Genomic DNA, 7177 nt, shown 5'->3' with positions numbered 1-7177 from the left:
TATATATAGAAACATAAGTAGAAAATAATTTATTTGTATTCCTAATTTAATTGTTTTTTACTTTTATAGATGTATTTATTATTATGTGTTTATATTTATTTATTTATAAGCATTCAATAATAATAAATATTATATTATAATAAATAATATTTCAGACTTGTGTCTTGCGTTGAAAAGTGTGAATCAAATGGTATGTGATCATAATTAATTTGCAATAATTAAACCTTCTGATTTTATATTAAAATTAAATAAAAATACTTGCAATATACTGTTCATGTTCAGCAAATAAGTTACCATATCAATTCATTTAGTTTGTATAGTTTTAGACACAATGCTTTGTAATATTTAATTATGACAATATTAATTATATTTATTTATAAACATAATTAATTTGTATTAATTGAACCTTCTGATTTTATATTAAAATTAAATAAAAATACTCGCGGTATACTGTTCATGTTTAGCAACTAAGTTACCATATCAGTTTATTTAGTTGATAGTTTGTATAGTTTTAGACACAATGCTTTGTAATATTTATTTTTAACAATATTATAACAATAATTTGCATTTTCTAGTAACTATATTATTTCAATGTATTGGATTTAAACGTGCCATAAGACAAATTGATGGAACTTTCCATATAAAAAATTAACATTTTTAAAACAGCTATCAAATTAATTGAAAACTTTAAGGTCATTTATTGCTTAATTTGAGAGCATCTAAAGAAGTGACAATTTTTAACTATTATAACTTAATTATTTTCTGAGAACGTTTTTTTCTAAGAAAACTTACAATGAAAAGATCAAACCTATTTCACAAAAAAACTAATCATTTCTATTAACTGCCTTTTTACAAACGCTGGTTGAATTGACAAAATCAACCAAAAATTGGTTAATAACAAAAAAAACTTATTAAAGTTGGTTATAAATTTTATTCCAATGTACTTCAAATTTTTGAAAAGTTGTCAGACGGCAATTGTTGCTTTATTTATATGGACACATATTTTCTTAATTTTGTGTAAAATAATTTAATTCTGGGAAAACATATAAATTAACAAACTTGATAAGCGATTCAAGCTAAACTAAATTATTCAAACAAAAAAAAATAATTCGGATTATTAATAGTAAAATAAAAATAGCGGATATATATTAAATTTAACACTAATATAAGATTTTAAAAAATGATTTGCGATAAAACGTGTTTCAAATAATATGAAATTTTAAAATAATAAAAGTTTCTCATTTAAAAAAGTCACCGAAAATTAGCAAAGTCTCACAGGATGGTAAAATATTGTGATTGACCATGTAAAGAAGCTCACTGAAAATTTTTATCAGAAATATGTGGATCGCCCTAATACCAAAATCGCGGGTCTCGGCCAATTCACTAAAGGCATAGTTTGGTATAGCAGACACGTCATGCCAAACTATATTATGATCGACCCAAAGCAGCAGATGATACTTGGCTTGTCGCTAATTTTCTTTCAAAGCGAATAAATCTATTGTTTTGTTTTTCTTTTTTGTATAATTAATTATTATTATAAATGTTATGTGATTTTTTGGGGGAAAAATTTTCCTTTCTTCGTTTTTTGTCACACAATTGTATAATACCTTTTATAATTGAAATACTCAATACTTATTATTGTATTGATTGAACAGATATGAGAGATGATATACCTACGGGTATAATGCCTAACTAAGTTGGAAGTGTTACGTACACATTAATAATTATTGAAATATATGTTTTCATTATTATTTAATATTGTGATTGACTATTCATCAAATTCCAATAAAAAAGTTTTCTATTTTTGGTTTTTGTATATCCGTATCAAAAATATAGAAAATCTAATCCACTCAAAAATAAAAGTGAAGAAAAAAGAATAGAAATTGGTCGGTGAAGAAAAATCTCAAGTGGAAGTTTGCTAATGTGAATGTTCGCGTTATATTATATATCCCGCGCTCGCCTCGAGTGTGCTACCACTACTTAGGTAGTTAAGGACATTAAGTTAAATCGTTAACAGACAGTTAGTGACCTTAAATCAGTTTTATGCCCTTTAACATATTGTTTTAGAAATTGATATTTAGAAAAAATACACCTAAATATAACAAAGAAATTTGTCCAAATCGATAATACAATTTTATGCTATAATATGCACAATATTTATCGACTGTTAAATAAAAATAAAAATTAAGTCAAGATTCAATTACAATCTGTTTTTAAAATACAAAAAAAACATTTAGTAATTATGAATGGAAATATGTAATGTTATAACCAAAACAGAATTTTCCCATTGATATCCCTTAATTTTTGTGTTGAATATGAAATACCTGTGTTCTTATTTTCTACTTCTTTTTATTATTTTTCTTTAGTTTCTTAATTTTTGTTACTTATTATGTATAAGGTATACTTTATTTGATTGTTCTTTTTATCACCCAAGCCAACATTTTTGTATTATAAGACTCTATATAAGTATTGGTTGACAAAATGATAAAAATAAGAAAAACATCCATAGGGTAGAACGGCGCTTGAAGGTCCGCGGGTAAAAAGGTACACCACCGATATTTCAAAAACAAGTGAAATTAAGATTTTTTAACAACAATATTTGAAAGTAGAGGAAAAAAGAGGAAAAAACCAGCCACCACCTTCATTCTTACGTTACTTCTAACTTATTACGTTGCCATCAGGAGATAAATGGTAATATTTGAAAATTCATAACAAAAGTATTTTCTTTCGTTGTTAGTTTAGGTAAAAAGGACCAACTGAACCTGTACCCTGGTCATAGATAAATAAGTATATATGACCCTGGCAAAGGTGTAAACAATAAAAATTAGTGAATAAAAATGTAAAATAAGTAAAAAACAATTTTACAACATATAAATTAAATAAATCGTATTTCCACTCTACTGATGATTTTTTCTGACAAAATACTCTGTAGAAATCACGAAAAAATGTATGTAAATAAAAAGCAAAGTAAGGTGCACTATAAAAAACTATTTTCAAGCAATTCAATCATCAATATTTTTTACTTCTAATTTTCTTTATCTAGCAATAATTTTCTTATCTTTTCTATTTTTTCATGTGTTTTCTTCTTTCTACTATTTGCGGTACTTTGTAAGCGAAAATATATATATATATTTATATAGAAATGAATGTCGCAACCGCGTTTGTGTTTGTAATCTGGAAAATCGATTTTCTTTTCTAACGTTTGTATATACAGATGCTAAAGCGTTCGTTCTCTCTATATGTCAAATGGGTTTATGAAATACGAATTTAATATATATTCAAATGCAATCGTATCAAAAAATATATTTTACCTAGAAAATGGTAGAAAATTTGATGTAATAAAATATTGAGTATAAACATAGATGTTAGTAAATAGACCAAGTATTAATAATGCAAATAAGAATATACGTTGTATATAAAATCTTGGCATCAAGATATAAAAATTCTGAGTACTAAAATCAAGTAAAAAAAATTGATAAAATTTTGCGTATATATTTTAACCATAACTTATCATATACTAAGATAACATATTTTTAACTTGCTGAAAGAGAAGCTTATGTTTTCATAAAAAAATCCGATTCGCTAATTTTATGTTTTCTCGACGTTTCAAGCCATTCTGAATCAAATGAGACCAAATTTGAAAAAAGTACGTTAACAGATTTTTTGTTTTAATTTTCAATAACTATTTAATATTAAAAATTCACGTATTTTAGTTAACGACCTTAACACTTAATATAATTCTTTGATTTACTCATTCATTTAGTAACTTTATAATATGTTTACATCGTTGAGCAAATCGCAATATATTATATCATACATTTAGTATTTATTTAATACATAATTAATTTAATTTATTTGTTTAAAGTTATTATTTATTAAAATTTAAAAATAATATATTAGCATGTTAAAAATCATTTAATCAAATACATTACTATAAAAAAAACTATCTTTGAATCTGCTGTACTATTTGCTGATATAATGATATTAAAGTTTAAAACGTTCCGTGGTTTATATAATCATCGTCAGTGCAAATAAATATAATTATAATTATCTGATAAAAAAAATATAATTGTATAATTCGATCTGATCCAAATTTTCATTAACATGTACAATCTTATCCCGAAGATTTAAGTATTTTTTGTTCAAACACTATACAATTTGTATTATTTGTTTTTGCTTGATGATAATTAAGTCGACTAAAATTTATAATATAAATTTACAAAAAATGTGAAATCTATTTTTTAATGTACAATTTGTCTCAACTAAACTGTATCAACTTGGTTAAAAAAAAACTTGCACAAAAATTTAGCAAAATTTATATGGTCATTTTGTATATAATACAAAAATTATTTCAAGAATTTCAGTATTAAAATAAATTTAGAACATAGAATATTATATTGCATTGTATTGTAATAAAACCTTATATTGAAGCGCTAATATTATATTCGAACGATTTGAATAAAAATTTGCGCAAAGTTATTATAAGTACAATATTTTAACATCAACAAAGACCAAAATTTAATTAAGATATAATTTAGTACATTAATAAAAAGTGAACCACTGGTTTTTCCTTCCAAAATTCTATGTTATTTGTAAAATTAATTACTCAATGTCTTTCGATATAGACAGATTGTAATTTAAAAAAGAAAAAAAATTAACATAAATGAATATTATTTTAATATAGTATTTTATAATATAAAATAAAATAGGTTAAACTAAATTTATTAATTTCTGTAACAAAATTTTATCCAATACGATATTATATTAAAAACTTGATTAAGCCTAAACTTTACATTATAAAAACTATGCATACATAATTAATCAATCTACAATTAATTAATACGTTATTTGCATCTATTTTTACTCGGTTAGTAATTAAAGACCATTAATTAAACATCTGGAACTGAAATTAGCAAATTCAGCAAAAGTTGCAAATGAGAACGCGTAAGCAAAATTTATACTTCTGAAAATTATAGGTCAAGTAATTATTAATTGTTGACGAAAAAATTGAATGAAAGCTATTTGTTTTTACTATTTTAATCGATCTAGCTTGATACATTTTTTAACCGATTTTTTATTATTTTGTAATAGTAATGATAATAAATTGTAATAGACAAGGTTTTTATGAATATGTAACAAATTGAAGAAAATTTTCAAATTATTATTTAATATTTAAAAAAAAATTATATACCTACTAATGTACATTTGATAGCTGATCTTTTCTCACGTATTAGTAATAATTATAATTTTTCATAGATAATTTTTTTTTATAAATATCTAAAATGTTTGAGAATAATATTTAAATTATTATTGAATTTCTAAAAATAATTTATATACTATTTTTAAGGTAAATAACAGTTATTTTATCGAAAATGCTGCCTCGATTGAGTCGTTTTTAGCGCCTAGCGCCCTCTATCGGATAGCGGACTGTTCAAGTTTCAGAAGACTCGTGCGTTTTACTTATGAATTCTGACAATTTTCACTATTTACATCAAAAATCAATCGCAAAAAAATTATGATAAAATTTTTATGATGTTAATTTACATAAAAAATAATCGCGGTTCAAAAAATATATTATTGTTATATACTTATCTAGCAAAAATATGTACTTATCTAGCAAAGTTGAAAGTAAGATATATGTAGGTACACGTTTCTAGAATGAAAATTATATAAATATTAAAAAATATTTTGGTAATGAATTAGATTGTATAATTTGCACAAATAATTACTTATTTTATAAATTAACAAATATATAAAAAAATCTATTCTATCCTTTATGGGCCGAATTTTAGTTTAAAAAAATTATTGAAATAAAAAATCAGTAATTATATTATGATATATGCAAATAGAAATTAAATAATTATGTTAAAACAATTTTTTGTTTGTATTGACTTTTAAGTAGTAGGTTAATTGTAAAATTTTGATCATTTTGAATAATAATTATTCAGGCTTAGACCATAGTTGCAAGAACTTTGCGATCTTTTTTTTCAAGATATATAATAACAAAATTTTAGTCACTCTATACACATATCTTTTGTATTCGTGAACTTGAATTTGGACAGATGTACATATACATAATATTTTTAAAATGTCGCTTGCATTATTTGCTATCTTAATAAATTTAAATAGAAATAATTAGTAAAATTTATATTATAGATTATTTACTTGTATCACTTTTATATTATCACTATTGTTTCTAATGTGTAAATGTGTATATCACAAATAATCATTTTTAAATTGTTAATAAAAACGTCTTTAACAAAATTAATAAATTTATGAAAAAACATATATGTTTTTATAATTAAAGCAGTTAAAAAATAAATTACAAGTATTTAGTTTTCATTATATAGTTGTAATTAACACTCATTTTATTTTGGAACAAAATTGTTTATATAATAATTAAATATAAACTAACAAAGTTCAAATATACAAAAATGTTAAACTTGTTCGGCGTATGCTTATATAAGATTATTTTAATATAATATATATATATATATATATATATATATATAAATTAATTTAAGGCAAGCATAATCCTAAAATCTAACAAATTTGGTTCATTTCGACTATGTTGATTTATATTTAATTAGTATATATTCAATAGGAATTTTACATAATAAAACCGATGATTAGTAAAAAACTTTTACTGTATTTTTTAATTAAAATTTGTGTATAAAACTTATTAAAAATCCATGTTTTATAATCAAATTATTAATTTTAAATTTATGTAATAAGATAACTTTATTGCACTGTATCACATTTATTTATACTAAGTTGTTAGAAATAATCACAAAAAATAAAAAAAAATCGAGCTTCAATGAAAAAAACTATATTTGTTTTTAATAATCGCAAAGAAATTATTTCAAATGAATCGATTAACAAAAAAAATTTATGTTTGCTAAACATGTATTTCGTTGTTGCACAGTTTGTTTATTCACATTTGTTTATACTAAGTTGTTGAAAATAACTCCAAAATAAATAAATTGTAATAGGAAGCGGTTTAATAATAGAATTATTATTACATCGTTAAACATAATCACAAAGAAATAAATTAAAATAAATCAAGTTTTAGTAAAAAGTTATTGTGTTAAAAATGTTGGTCCTATGTATTCTTGTAACATCGTAGCACTATATCACATTTATTTACACTACTTTGTTAAAACTCATAACAAAAAAA

The sequence above is a fragment of the Ctenocephalides felis genome, unplaced genomic scaffold (genome assembly GCF_003426905.1).
Source record: "Ctenocephalides felis isolate EL2017-DRISC unplaced genomic scaffold, ASM342690v1 CF-g0.4_SCAFFOLD_01886, whole genome shotgun sequence".
Classification (NCBI taxonomy): Eukaryota; Metazoa; Arthropoda; class Insecta; order Siphonaptera; family Pulicidae; genus Ctenocephalides; species Ctenocephalides felis.
The sequence above is the reverse complement of the archived record's forward strand: the minus strand, read 5'-3'. Positions refer to the sequence as shown.